Source organism: Mustela lutreola, chromosome 15 (assembly GCF_030435805.1).
Source record: "Mustela lutreola isolate mMusLut2 chromosome 15, mMusLut2.pri, whole genome shotgun sequence".
NCBI classification, from domain to species: Eukaryota; Metazoa; Chordata; class Mammalia; order Carnivora; family Mustelidae; genus Mustela; species Mustela lutreola.
Window position 1 is genome coordinate 35086338 of NC_081304.1, and position 16344 is coordinate 35102681.

A 16344-nucleotide genomic window follows, 5' to 3' on the forward strand; every position below is an offset into this window, starting at 1 on the left:
CAACGAGCAAAGAGGCTTACGGAGTTAATTCCTGTTCTATAGTCCCCACCAAAAGCCCCATGAAATGGCTAATTTCAGTTCAGTAGAGAAGTCAATGTATTCCTTTTTAAGCCAGGAAAATGAATCTCTTTCCCTTAAAGGACTATCAAAGCTGTCTCAGAATACTTCAGATACAACCAAATAATACAGGATCCCAGATTTTAGAATCAGAAGAGCCTCTGAATGTCTAATCTAACAAACTTACTGTAGGAATCAAATGAGGATCAGGAAAGAAATTGTCATATTGTCACAATCTATAACTGGAAGAACTTGAGGGGGTGGGGGTGGAATAATAATTTCTGAGACTTAAACTGTTGCCTGAAATATCAGAATCTAACCTATTGATATTGGAACATATTCTCAAAGAAAATCACATATTAGTTCAAAATACAAGCTCTGGAATGAAAATGCCTGGCCTCCACCATGGGATCTACCACTTCTCCCAGTCTGTGTTCTCAATCATAAAATGAGGACAATACCATAACCAGTCCCCATAGGTATATAAACATAACATATAAAATAGCAAAACAGGGGCGCCTGGGGGGCTCAGTGGGTTAAGGCCTCTGCTTTCAGCTCGGGTCGTGATCCCAGGGTCCTGGGATCGAACCCCGCATCGGGCTCTCTGCTCATCAGGAAGCCTGCTTCCTCCTCTCTCTACCTGCCTCTCTGCCTACTTGTGATCTCTGTCTGTCAAATAAATTAAAAAAAAAAACAAAACAGCAAAACAAAAACTTTGGGATATAGTAAGAGCTATTGCCATAATCATCATCATCATCATCATCATTAAAATAAAGTAACAAGGAGAGAATATTTAATGAGTCCTTATTGCATACCTGAACTATGGCCAGAAGCTTTACAAATGTCATCTACTAATTTTCACAATATAGGAGACGGGTGTTCTTAAATCCTTCTGAGGACAAAGAGATTCAAGGTCAAACACCTAGTTGGATATAAAGACAGAGCCTACATTTGACCACAGAGTTCATGAGCTTCCACTATACACCTGCCTATTCTACAAATGTCTCTATCAAAAATATATTTGGGATGCCTGGGTGCCTCAGTCACTTTAGTGTCTACCTTTGGCTCAGGTCATGATCTCAGGGTCCTGGGATGGAGTCCTGCATCAGGCTCCCTGCTTAGTGGAAGCCTGCTTCTCCCTCAACTTCAGCTGCTCCCCTGCTTGTGCACACACTCTCTCTCTCTGACAAATAAATCATAAAATCTTTAATATATGTGTATATATATATATATATATATATATTCCTTAATAAAGAGCTGTATAAAACATGCTCATGACAAAGAAATTCATATGGCACTGCCAAAGTGGAAGGTAGTACAGTGTATGTAATTTTTCTGAATCATAGCTCCTTACTTTGAAGAAAAAAAAAAAGAATTACAGTTGAATATTGAACAACATGGGTCAGTTAAACATGGATTTCTTTTTATAAATAGAATATAGTACTATAAATGTATATTCTCTTCCGTATGATTTTCTTAGTAACATTTTCTTTTCTTTAGCTTACTATATTACCAGAATACAGTATATTAAAAAATAACATGCAAAATATGGGTTAACTGACTATTTATGTTCTCAGGAAGGCTTCTGGCCAATAGGATGCTATTAGTACTTAACTTCTAGGAGACTCAAAAATTATATGTCACTTTTCAACTGCACAGAGGGGTTCAGAGCCCCTAACCCCCATATTGTTCAAGGGTCAACTGTATAACAATACCTTAAACTCGTGAGAATTTTATGAAGAATAAAGAAGATAATGTATGTGAAGTACTTAGCACAGTATATTGAGCAATCAAATATTATAAAAACCAACATTATTCATTTTACATAAAATTTAATATGCAATACAGACCTGTATTGGCTGCATGTAACTCAAGATTTAAATAAAGATGTTAAATATCCTATTTATTGTCTTTTAACATTAAAACTTTCCCAAAATACACAATCCAGTTAGGTTTTCTTCAGAAGTAAGGATACACGTAATTCAAAATTATGACAATTTTCATGGTCACAACCTCAAAATATTTTTGTCTCAGACAAGGGCATCTAATAATTTGCATAGCTATTTTTGTGAATGTTAATCATTCTGTATTCATTAATGTTCCTTAATAATATTTTTTATTCTTAAGACTATATTGCTAAAAAAAAACCAATAATGAACCAAAAACAAACCGTAATGTTTATTCTTGAAACCACAGTGAACAAACTACAGTGAAAATTCTACCATCAATAGCAGGAAGTGACAGGGTCCCAATCTAGAGCCTCTCAGTTTACTAGTATTTTCTTCATATCAACCAAATAGAAGTCACTGTTTAGTTACCATTTTGCAGATGAAAAAACAGAGGCCTAAAATGTTTAGTTACCATTTTGCAGATGAAAAAACAGTGGGCTGGTTAAGACCCTATAGTTCCCATGCATTAATGGACAAGAAAAGCAAGCTAATACACTTATATCTCAAGTATACTTTCACATTTGATCTGAGTTCTTCTTTCCAGATTTACTGGAAGACGAAATATTATTTTTCAGAATTTGAAGTGGGAGTTATTTCTGAATAAACTATACAAAACAAACCAGAATAATTTAAACATGTGAAAACACAAGTCCAGTGAATGGGATCTGAACACCCTTATAAGTTTCAAAGGGATGAAGAACCCCCAGATCTTTATAGTAATAAATATTGTAGTGTACAAAAGTCCTTTGGGAATCCCCACTTATATGTTATGCCATGATAGAAGATCAAGGTGTCAGGTCCATTTAGGATTAGGGCATTTTTAGCTTCTTTATGCTTTAATTCATATTTTGAAAAATCAATTAAAAATAATTCTAAGAGAAGTATAATCACTTTGCCTCCCTCTCTTCTATCCCCAAATATAGAATAAATTATGAATTTCAAACACTAATATTCTGTTAGTTTGCATTTGCCCACAAGTAGATAGAAAAGAAATGTGACCTTGGGCAATCACTATTCTTTAGGGAAAGCCTTTTTCAGCTTGAGAAAACATTACCTGATTGATAGTGGCTTTCCTTGCTGAAAATAAATGTCTACTGCTTAAAGGTGAAGAGTTTCTCTGCAAGCAGCCGGGATACCTAGGTGAGTCATGGGTGAAACAGTCTTCAGTCACCAAAACTTTATCAAAGAGGCCTGACCAATGGCCCCTTAATATAGACATGCCATTCAGGAGTGGAGGCGCTGTATCTACTGACTTCTATGATGTACACAGTATATGATATAAAGAATAAATAAGGACAGTTCCTAGGTCAGATATAATGCTGCTACTTGCTAATCATATGAATGAAATCAAGGTAGGCAATTGTGGCCAAGATGCTGTTTAATATTCCGGAAAAAATTAAGGTTTCAGAGATTTATATCCTTGCTGCACCGCCTATGAGCTATATGACAAATAGACAAGCTCTTTAACATCCCTTACGCTCAGTATCTTCATTTGTATAAACAAACAAAGAACTTGCAATGGTAACCTTTCAAATGCTGAAAACTATGTTTGGTGTTAAAGAGTTTCATTTATGTTTTATGGATAAAGCATGCACATGTTCTAAAAGACTACAGTGGGAAAGAAAAAAGTCTCCTTCTCATTTCTGTTTCCTAGCCACTCAGTTCCTCTCCTAGAAGGCAACTACTGTGTCTAGTCAAATGCAAAAATTTGGTTTCAATATTCCATGCTGAAATGTTGAATTCATTAACATTTATTGAGTGCCTATTATATGTCAGAGCCATTCAGGGTGCTGTGGGGAGTACAAAAGATGAGCTCACAGTCGAGAATGGGAAATGGTATCCAACTAACTTTAATATGAGGCGATAAACACAACAGTAAAAGTTTAAGAACAGCAGAGAAAGTAATTTAATCAACAGGGTGAATAGGAATAAAGAGTAAAATTAAGAACAGGTTTCAAGGCAAATGAAAAGTTGCAAGCACCATACCAAAATTTTACTAAGGTCTCTCTAGCTTAGGCCGCCTGCTTCAGGAACTGGGATCCTACCACAGCTCTAAAAATTTTCTGTAAAGGTATTCACTCATGGCTAAAATGGAAAAGTCAGCCCTACAGGAGAATGTCAAAGGGACTAGTATGTATGCTTGTAAGGGATCTCTTTAGGAAGAGAGCAACAGAGGGGTGAAACAAAAGTCTTTTCTCTTCCCATTCATGCAAACACTCATTTGAAAGGTATATAAACTCATCTAAAAAAGGGATTAGTAACTGGGGAATTCAAGTTGCAAGTGTAACTTTGGTATTCCCTCCGATCTCAACACGGAGCATTTATAGAATAACTGTGATCTTTCCAATATGCTTAGCACACCAAAGCAAAACCAGTTTAAGACTTAAGACACTGTGTTTTGCGGGCTGCCTGGAGCATCAGTACAAGTCATTGAACTGTAATGACATTACCAAAACGGTGGCAATTCTTCAACAAAATATTCTGGTTTAATGGAATTTAGGTCAGATCCTTATACGCTAATATCCTGGGTTCATGTATGAAATGGCTGAGCTTAAAAGGCAGTCCCAAATAACCATACAATGTTATGTCAGAAAGTTAGCCTAGTATTGCCAGAACAAAAACAAGTCCATTCCCTTAAGTGGATTTTTGCCAGGCTTGACCATAGATTCCAGAAAGTGGGAATTTGCTACAGTGAATGCTTTATAAAGATAACCTTAAAACACAAATTCACATGTCAGCCTAGAAACACAAAACGTAAGTGATTTGAGGGCCATAATTCCTTTATTTTTATTATCTGATGATGTAAAAGCTCTCAAAGATGAGAAACATACTACTTAAACATAATGCTGCTTTTTAAAAAATGACATAAAAGATGACTTGAAATACTTTGCCAAATATTCCAACGGATACCCACAGTTTACCAAAGGCTCAAACAAAGAAACAGTGACCATAAACATAAGGGCTAAGTCTAATAAAGGACTCTAAGCCAAGATCACGTTTGCTAAGTTTAAGTGACGTAATGGAGATATAAAGATGTGGCATTATTAAATTTTAATCTGTTTATGGTATATTTAAAGCCTTACGCTTAAAAAAAAAAATTCGTTTAGTTGACATGCAGTTCAATATTGGTTTCAAGAGTAGAGTTCAATGGTTCATCATTTACATATAACACCCAGGGCTCATTGTGACAAGTGCCCTCCTTAATCCCTATCACCCATCTATCCTATCACCCACCCACCACCCTGCATCAACCCTGTTTTGTTCTTTATAGTTAGAGTCTTTCATTGTTTCCCCCTCTGTCTCTTTTTCCTGTTCATCTGTTCTGTCAACAATGCAACAAATATTGATTTTCCTCTCTGTGGCAAGCACCGCTACCAAGCATGAGAAACATAAAGCCAGCCCTTGTTCTTAAAGAGCCCTCTATTATAAGACATTACCTTCCCCCTCTTTTTCAAGGCATCCTATCCACAGGGTAATCCAATAATAATGCCAACCAAAGTTATTTTAAGCCAAGCAGTGACAGAACTATCAGGATCCACATCTCCTGTTAAGTAATTCATGCCTCTTTTTCACTGTTTTTGCAGGCAAATTAATCTCGATCTCAATATACCTAAAAGTATCAGCATAGACAGTGACTTAAGAACTGCTACCAGTCTATCTCCAATTCACTCCTTCCCAGGGATAATCACGGATGTTGTAATATCTGCTTACCCAGCTTCTGTTTTCACCATACGCTTAGCTTTCGGAAAATATCAAACTCAAATGTGTTATTATTTAAAGCTGCACTTCAAATCCAGGTCCTTAGATCAATGAAAAAAAAATTCTCTTTTGGTATTCAAAAATTCACAGTCACAAAACATTAAAGTCACAACTTTTTGCAGGATATTAGGATCACATCAGAGGCAAGATTTAAACTTCAGCTCCCCAAATCCTGGCAATACAATGTTCTAATCCTATAAGAATACCCTATTCTGTGATTACTATGATAGCCTCTTAAATACTGTGAAGTATAGGAAGAAGGACAAAGCTCCTATTTTTCTTCTCTCCATTCACAACTTAGCACAAAGTTCTGAATATAAGCATTTTCTGTAACAACAAGCTACCTTTATAACATCCAGATAATTATAGGTTCAGGTCAAGAACTCTGGACCATATTGATTACATCTCTGTGCAATCAGGACCCTCCAGCACTGTTTGTATTCACGATAACAGGGACAGCTTTTAAGTATCTGTGACACTAAGAATTTTCAGTCCTATCAATGCCAGAAATGGAAAGCCAATGACCAGTCAGGCCTGTCAGTTGTTGCCTGAAGCAATAAGGACAAGCTGGGAATTCATCATACTGGAACTTCATCTGCCAGCTGCATTCACACATTTTCACCACCTGAATAGTTGATTCTCTTCAACTCCCACGTGGCTCATTTCAGCATACAATGTTTTGAAATGAATATTTGATCAGGCAGGGTAAAAAGAGGTTTGGACTTATCTGAGGTGTCACCCTAATGCACTTTAAGTAATTCTAAGTATCAGGAGCTAGGTGTCTGTAGGTCCCATGCTTTGCATATTTCTGAAATGGACCTGTGATCCTAATTAAATATGATTAAATGAGACAAGCCATGTAAAAACACCTAGCAGTGTTGGGCACAAAGCTGTTTATCAATAAACATTGGTTCTCTGTTTTTTTACTTCTATCTAAATGGTGAATATCCTGAAGATTCCTCCTAGATCACTGGGAGATGGGGACCTCAGGATGCCAAAGAAATTTAAGAATTACCCTAATTCTGTCAAAATTCTAAACCCTCACCCAAATATAAACCTAAGAAATACAGAAACATTTAAAATTGCCTCAGGGACATCAAAAGAAACCTGGGGTGGCAATCCTTATATCAGATCAATTAGATTTTTAGCCAAAGACTATAATAAGAGATAAGGAAAGACACTACATCATATTTAAAGGGTCTTTCCAACAAGAAGATCTAACAATTTTAAATATCTTGCCCCTAACAGGGGAGCAGCCAACTATATAAACCAATTAGTAACAAAACCAAATAAACACATCGACAGTAATACAATAATAGTAGGAGACTTTAACACTCCCCTCACTGAAATGGACAGATCATCCAAGCAAAAGATCAACAAGGAAATAAAGGCCTTACATGACACATTGGACCAGATGGACATCACAGATATATTAAGAACATTCCATTCCAAAGCAACAGAATACACATTCTTCTCTAGTGCGCATGGAACATTCTCCAGGATAGATCAGAGTGTGGGTCACAAATCAGGTCTCAACCGGTATCAAAAGATTGGAATCATTCCCTGCATATTTTCAGACCACAACACTCTGAAGCTAGAACTCAATCACAAGAAGAAATTTGGAGAGAACCCAAATACACGGAGACTAAAGAGCATCCTACTAAACAATGAATGGGTCAACCAGGAAATTAAAGAAGAATTGAAAAAATTCATGGAAACAAATAAAGAAAACACAACAGTTCAAAATCTGTGGGACATAGCAAAGGCAGTCCTGAGAGGAAAATATATAGTGATACAAGCCTTTCTCAAGAAACAAGAAAGGTCTCAAATACACAACCTAACCCTACACCTAAAAGAGCTGGAGAAAAAACAACAAAGAAAGCCCAAAGCCAGCAGGAGAAGAGAAATAATAAAGATCAGAGCAGAAATCAATGAAATAGAAACAAACAAACAAACAAACAAAAACAATAGAACAAATCAATGCAACTAGGAGCTGGTTCTTTGAAAGAATTAATAAGAATGATAAACCCCTGGCCAGACTTATCAAAAAGAAAAGAAAGAAAGGACCCAAACAAATAAAATCATGAATGAAAGAGGAGAGATCACAACCAACACCAAAGAAATACAAACGATTAAAAGAACATATTATGAGCAATTATATGGCAGCAAATTTGATAATCTGAAAGAAATGGATGCATTCTTAGAGACATATAAACTACCAAAACTGAACCAGGAAGAAATAGAAAACCTGAACAGACCCAGAGCCAGTAAGGGGATTGAAGCAGTCATCAAAAATCTCCAAACAAACAAGAGCCTAGGGCCAGATGGCTTCCCAGGGGAATTTTACCAAACATTTAAAGAAGAATTAATTCCCATTCTCCTGAAACTGTTCCAAAAAATAGAAATGGAGGGAAAACTTCCAAACTCATTTTATGAGGCCAGTATTACCTTGATCCCAAAACCAGACAAGGATCCCATCAAAAAAAAAAAGTATGGACCAATATCCTTGATGAACACAGATGCAAAAATTCTCACAAAAATACTAGCCAATAGTACAACAGTACATTAGCCAACAGTACATTAAAATTGCTTCAAGATTTCAGGATTTCAATAGTTTGACTCTGATATATCTAGGTATGATTTTCTTTGTTTTTATTCTATGGGGTACACTGAGCTTTTTGAAACTTTGAGAGTTGATATCTTTAACTAATTTTGGAAAATTTTCAGACTTTCATTTATTTCTTTGCCATTTCCCTCCTTGTCATCCATGTGTAACAATCACACATACATTAGACAATTTAACACTACCCCATACTCCTCACACTGAGTTCTTTTTATTTCATTATTTTCTTCTTTTTCCACTTCGGGTTGATAATTTTTGACTTGTTTCTGAGTCTCTGATCCTTTCTTCTCCTGCATCCAGTCAACTATTGAGCCCATTCAACAAATGTTTTTGACTGTATCATAGACATTTTTTTTCTTTTTTTTTAAATTTTATTTATTTATTTGACAGAGACCACAAGTAGGCAGAGAGGCAGGCAGAGAGAGAGGAAGGGAAGCAGGCTCCCTGCTGAGTAGAGAGCCCAAAGCAGGGCTCAATCCCAGGACCCTGGGATAATGACCTGAGCCGAAAGCAGAGGCTTTGACCCACTGAGCCACCGAGGCGCCCTTCTTTTTTTTTTTTTTTTTTTTTTTTTTAAGTAGGTTCCACACCCAACATGGGGCTTGAACTCATGGCCCTGAGATCAAGAGTTGCAGGCTCTAAGGACTGGGCTGGCCAGGAGCCCCGTATTATAGATATATAGATATATACGTATCTATATATAGACATTTTAATCTTTACTTGAGAGAGAGTGCAGGAGCGAGAGGGAAGGCAATCTCAAGTAAACTCTGAGCTGAGAGCAGAGCCTTACATGGCACCTGATTTCATGACCCGAAGATCATGACCTGAGCCGAAACCAAGAGCTGGATGCTTAACTGACTGCATCACCCAAGTGTCCTCAACATTGTAAGTAAACTGTAATTTGTTTGTTTGGGTTTGTTGCTTTTTTTTTTTTTTTAAGATTTTATTTATTTATTTGACAGAGATCACAAGTAGGCAGAGAGGCAGGCAGAGAGACAGGGGGAGGCAGGCTCCCTGGTGAGCTTGATCTCAGGACCCTGGGATCATGACCTGAGCCAAAGGCAGAGGCTTTCACCCACTGAGCCACCCAGGTGCCCCTGTTTGGGTATTTTTTTTTTTTTTTTTTTTAAACTATGAGTGAATACCTTCAACTACAAGCGTAGTTTGGTGCCCCTGCTTTTATTATGCTAAGACACCATCAGTTTTATCTACCATTGCTTATGCACCATCTGGACTTAATGTCAATGCAGTATAAAAAAGGAGAGGCAAATAATGACTTCACATTACTATAAAAATAGTTTTCACGCACAGACCCCTTCAAAGTGTCCTGGGAACTTTCAGAGATCAGTGGACCACACCATGCTAAGAATGAAAAATGGTATAGTTGTCTCAGGATACCTTCTTGGAGGTTCCTAATAAAGGTAAACAAGAGCCTGCTTTGTGATCCAGTAATTCCAGGCCCAGGTATATGCTTAAAATTTATGATTTCACATGCAAAAAAAAAATGCATATCTGATAAAAAAAAAGATTTCTACAGGAAAGTTTATAGCAGCTTTATTCATAAAAAGCTAAAAGCTGAAAACAATAGGGCAATGGATATATAAACTGTGTTATGTTTATATTATATTGCAATGTAAAAAAATGCATTAGTGTCACAGGTAAGATGTGGATGAATCTCGAAAACATTAAGCTAAATAAAAGAAGCCGATGCAGGGACGCCTGGGTGGCTCAGTTGGTTGGGCGGCTGCCTTCGGCTCAGGTCATGATCCCAGCGTCCTGGGATCGAGTCCCACATCAGGCTCCTTGCTCCGCAGGGAGCCTGCTTCTCCCTCTGACTCTTCCTTCCACTCTGTCTGCCTGTGCTCGCTCTCATTCACTCTCTCTCTGACAAATAAATAAATAAAATCTTTAAAAAAAAAAAAAAAAGAAGCCGATGCAAAAGAGTATCTATAAGATAATTTCATTTACATGAAGTTCAATATAGACAAAACTAATTTATGATGATAAAAGTCATAGTGATAATCTCTAGGTCAAAGGTAGTATATTGACTGGAAGGGCATGAAGGAACTTTCTGGGATGATGGAAATAATCTAATTTGTTCTGAGTAGTGATACATACAGGTATAAAAATACATCAAGTTCTATGATTAAGACATGTACATTTCTGCTATATGTAAATTATACCCTCCCTAACTTAAAAAAATTCCTCAAAAGTGATCCAAAGTACACACTGATAGATTTTTCAACCTGGAAGGAGCTTTGGAAATAATCTACTTCAATTCCTTCATTTCTTATGGGAAGAAAGTCTTGGGTTTCAAAGCAATTTACCAAAAAGGCAATTACAGGCAGAGTTAAGACTAGAACCAAAGATTTGTTAAGTTACTACTCTATTCTTTCCACTACACCAACTTTTCAAAACAAGACTTTCCCCGGGAACAATTATTTTCACTTTGATTATTTGCTTTAGCTTTTCTCTGACAGTTTTCAACAATATCCAGGGGACTATCATGAGCTCTGGTTCCGACTAGTTGCCCGGGTGAGGTCCCAAGCTGCTTTTTAATTGCTCACTGGGCTTACATATTCAATGGGGAGAGACCCTTTTGTTTCTTTCTAAGTTTATAGATGGCACCTATAAGCATAAGCCTCGGACACAATTTAAAATAGTGTGGCACTAACAGTTTGACACTAATGTCACTAAGACAAATGGAATTCCCGGTTCAGACTTAAACAAATTCTAATACTGCCCCCAATATTGTCCCTCTGCCACTACGGTCTCCAGCAACAGACTGCATAAACAGTCTGGCCTTGTATTAAAGATGTAATAATAAAGGTACAAAAAAGAGAAGTTGGGTCTTTTGGCCAAAAAACGCCTTGTAAATATATGGTACCCCAGTATATCAACAGTAGGGAGAATTCCATCAATTGCTTCTCAAAACGCTTAGGAAAAACTTAAAGCCATGTCAAGGACTTGATGCTTGCAATAGAGAAAGTGAGGTTTTAGTTGACACAAAGATTTATTCAAAGAAGCAATGTGTCATCAGAAAAAAAACTTTCCCAACAGCTTCTTCTACTTCTCTTTATAGTTTGTTCATCTTCAAGTGGGGCAATCTTTTTTTTTTCTCTTAATTGTGCTGAGCTAAAATTTTCCACATTGTTAACTTGAATTTCATCTTCTAACATCCTACAAATATTAAAAAGAAGAATGAGAGGAATATTTAAATCAGAAGGAGAGGGATGAGGCCGATCACCTTCGACAAAAAATTTTTGATTCTATACAGACAAGTAGGTGTTCATCAGATTAGAGTTGAAATAATGCATAAACTTTCTCTTTTCTAATAAAAAAAAAAGCCAATCTTAACATCTGAGTTTGAATATTTGTTAACTGTTTCAAGAATAAATAGTGTCAAAGTAAAATTACTGACCTCCTTTTTCCCCTCTGAGGGACTGTTCACAGGTCACGACTAAGCCTTCTTTTAATTTCGCCCTCATCCATAATCCTCTTACTGATCCCACATAGGCTTTGAATACTCAAGGTACAAGTATGCCTGGGCTTTTCGTCACCTTATAATCACAGAGTATCTGGAAGTCTACTAAATGAAAACCACATCATGTATGCAAAGAAATATGTCAAAATTTCTAAAGAACTTGATTATCTCTCATATCTGAGAATTATTTTAAGAAATAACGAACACATCTCTGCCCAAAAAAGTAAAACGATTTTTTTTGCACTGGGAATCTTAAATTCTTTCTACAGATGCAGAGAAGACCAGATACATAGGAAATAACACCTGTTGAAAGTTTCGGTGAAATGTTCAAGGCCATGATTTCAATGTCATGGTTTTGTCATTCAACTCTAGTTTTTGAAATCATGGCATTAAGTAGCCTCACCACTGGATGACTAAATGGTGTTTCTTACAAATCTCTTTGCTTCTTACCACCAGCATCTCTTGTGTCTTCGATGGCTTTAAGACACAGTAACTAAGTCTTTCCGCCTCAGATTGGAATGAAAACTGTAGATACAGTGAAATATAATCCCTTGGAATATTCTTCCCTCAGCACTTCACAAAAATCTCTGTAAAATAAAAGCATGCCTCTATATGAACATCCCTCCAGCAGAGATTTGACTTAAATAAGCTCCTTGTTGCCTACCCAATTGTACTTCTCAAATAAGTATTGTTTTGTTTTTTTAAATGTCCGATGCACCAAATGCTAAGTACATAAAGCAGGCATAAATGATCATTATAAAATCAGTCAAAGCAGGCATAAATGAATCATTATAAAATCAACTGAATCAAACCAATTTGCATTTTTAAGTGTCTCATTTTCTTCAGTAAACAAATATTTTGATAGTGGGAAAAACTGGGTGCTGAAAAAGTATCTTCTGGATTAATGAATTTCTTAGAAATTATTTAGATTTCTTTAATTGTACAACAAAAATAATATTTCTCTTGAGTCCAGAACTCTGTCCCTACTTATAGAAAAGTTTATTTTAACACTAATTCCTGATTTATCGAAGCCTGCTCTAAAGTGTAAGAACTCATTTTACTTAACTGTCTCAATTTTCCTTCTCCTACTATCATCTTCCATAGGAATGTACATAAATGATGCCCCCACCACTTCCAATAATGTTTTTTCTATACAATGTTTATTTCTGTAGAGTTGGACAAAGGTGTCTGCTTTCACATGAGCCAGGAATAAGTCTGTCTTTCAATCTCAGATGCTTTGAGTTCTTTATTGGTAAACATCAACTGCTATAGTAAAGCCACAAACGAAGAGAAACAAACTTAGGATGAACTAGATCTTTCTAGGCTTTCTGTCTGGATGACTCCAAAGCCACTTGAGAGTTGCTATTAAGTTACCCAACAGGTACAGTTCACAAGTCTGGAACAACAGGATCAGTCACCGAGGTGGGAAACAAAGTCTGAATGAGGCATGGCCAGCTATCTTTCTACTTTCTTTTCAGAGGTCCTACACCTTTATCAAAAGGACACATGTTATAAAGAATAAACAATGAGAAGAAATTCTCAGATACCTAACCAAAAGGAATGTACAGAGAAAAAAAGTCCTTTGTCTAGAAATGTTATCTATGATTCAGAGACACCGATGTTAATGAAAAATGGAATGGTTCCTTCAAACCTTCTTTATTCTGGGTAACCTAGATATAAGGGTAAAATTCTATAAAGTATCCTTCCAGAATGGTCTTCTCCTTAAGTCCAGAAGGGAACATCTCATAATTACCTAAACTCAAAATTTTAAGTAGGATAGTACCCTTTTGAATCACCAAAGGTCAAATGTTACAGGAATGACATCTCCTTAGGAAGCAGTTACAAATATTTATACACATATTTATACAGAGACAGTAATAAGCTGGTTCATTGACTTTTAAAGGCATAGAATTTATGCCATGCCTAAATCACTGAAGTTAAGAAAAACATAACGTAATTTAGGGAATGTTCTTCTTTGTGAAGGAGTGAAGAAAAGACATACTAGATGATCAAGAAATTATAAAAACAAAATTTCTTAGCTTTCAGTTTCAATAGAATAACACTGCCAGATAAATATATAGATATCTAAAACATAACAGGCTGGCCCACGTTATAAAAATAAAATACTTTCATTCTGAAGTGTGTTACAACTGTCAAAAGATTTAATCATATCACATTAAATTTCTAAATTCTATGCCTCTGAAAAGCAATTAATGAAAACTAATTAAGCCACCACTAGTTTAGACAGAGAATGAGCTGTCACTGGAAATAGAAGGACAGTTATAAAAGGTGCCATAGGAACAATTAAAAAGGCAATACATTTAGTTGTATAAATTGCATGAAGGTAAAACAAAGCAGTGAAGCCCAGTAAGAGGAGGTGCTGCAGCAGTCATATCACCAAGCAAAAGCAATCAAAACTCCAGAAAAGCATCTTCAGCATATGTAGCTAACTCCAATGCACAGGTCATAATCAGAGAAGTACTTCCTGGTTCATGAGCACTTGTACAAATTTATTAGACTCCTTTAATAGAAGAACCTGAAGCAGAATTTTCCCATTAATTTCCTTTTATAAGGAACCCAAACCATTTAATCTCTCAGCTTCCTAACTTATGAAAAGTAAGTCTATTAGAACAGTGGTCCTATTAGATAAAGTAGATTAAGCTTCCCCAACAAAACATTATTCACTCACTTAAAAAAATGTGTTGAACAAAAGGGATCCAAACCATTTGAGAAGCAGAGAATTATTATTTCATAACAATCCAATTCCTCATCTATGGGGTTTCTTTAGCTCAAAGTTAGAGAAAGCAGCACACACATTTCACTGCTCTGTCTCAGAAAGGAACTCTGGCTTTCTGGAATGAAAATAGGCTTAGAAAAATAACAACAGAGCTTAGTCACCAAGAAGTCCTTTCTCTACTCAAAAGATTAGTACTTTCGGGCAGAAGCTCACAGCTGTAGAACAATATCCTAGAATCTTCTACACTGTGTCTCTGCTGCAAATATAAGTAAATCAAGGACAAAGATCTAGTTCCTTTTTCAAACATGAGTTGAAAAATTCTTCTTACGGCAGATTTAAATCAAATGATGGTTGCCAAGAGCTCACTGAAATTCCTATCTGGAACCTTATTACAAAGAGCTAAAACTGAGATAGTGCTACATGATAAATATGTAGTATTACCTCAGAGCAGAGTGCTGAATACGGCAACTTCTCATAACACCAGTAACTGCTTTAGTGACATGTATTTCACTTGCCTGGGAGTCACTTGACTCAAAAATTCACACTATGGCAGTCTGAGAATGTTGAAACCCCCCAACAAAGGCTACTACTGTAATCCTGAATCAAAAACTTCAGGTTACAATACAGCGCTGCCAGGATTCACGACGGTTAAATGATAATTCCAGATGAGCGGAATCTGTTAGCATTCTCAGACTGAAACTATCAAAAAGATGTATTGTTTAAGTTGCCCATCTCAATATTTCATTCAATTCAGGGGAGCAAGGATAGAGACTTCACACATTTCTGTGCTTGTTTCCAGGGGACGAACCATGGTTGCCGAGAGAACGCAGAGGGGCAAGTATGAGCTCTCTGAAGTAAGAGTCTACATTAAAAATGAAGGCACAGCCCTGGATATGGACAGCTAAATCAGACACAAGGTACAATCCACTGACCAAAGAGTCGGAAAACTAAGAAAACGTACAAAACCATTCAGCTTTCAAAACTTCCAAATACATCCAGACACAGAATCAGAAACAGAAGCTTTAGTCTTTTAAAAGTGACCTTCACAAATCAGCTCTGTGTTTGTTTCCATTTTCTTTCACAGTTTAAGCCTCAATCAAATCAGCAGTCTCCAGGGATTTTGAAATTGCTATAGATTAAAATCCTCTCTGACTCAACTGTTTGGCTAATGCCGAGTATTTAATAATTCTACTCATAAGAGACGTTTTCTTGATGAAACCCTGCTGTATGCTTTCTTCAGATGCTCTGCAGCTGCATCAAAAGAGAAAGCATCACTGTCCTTATTTTATCAATACATTTAGAGATGAAAAAAATGTATTGTCATAAACAGGTCTGTTATTTGGCAGATGCAGCAGAAAACAGTTTGATAATACTAATGCAGCAACTATCACCTACAGAGGCAAAGATCTACTCGCAGGTACTAATGGTACATATCCATGGCTTGGCTCCAAGGAGAGGAGGTTAATAACTGTGATAGATAGACTAAAAGTTAAGTTAATGAATTTCTAAACTTTATGCTTTCAATAATAAAACCATTTAAGCTACAGCATTTGGACTCTCTACTTCCACAGACCCTTTGATACTCAACAGGTTGAGTAAATTGAATCCATATATTGTATTTACGTTCTCTGTCAAGGTTGCTTCTCTACATTTGAGAGATCAAAGGCAAAACAGTCATCAACCCTGTAGCCTTCAATACTGTGTTCATTACATTTAATCAAGTGCCAACCCCACC

At 36.5% G+C, this 16344-nt stretch overlaps 1 protein-coding gene across 9 annotated transcripts in view; it reads right to left on the minus strand.

Annotated features, from left to right (window-relative positions):
* BCAS3 (BCAS3 microtubule associated cell migration factor) overlaps positions 1 to 16344 on the minus strand; it is a 591123-nt gene that overhangs the window by 243078 nt on the left and 331701 nt on the right. The gene's annotated exons all lie outside the window — the stretch shown is intronic.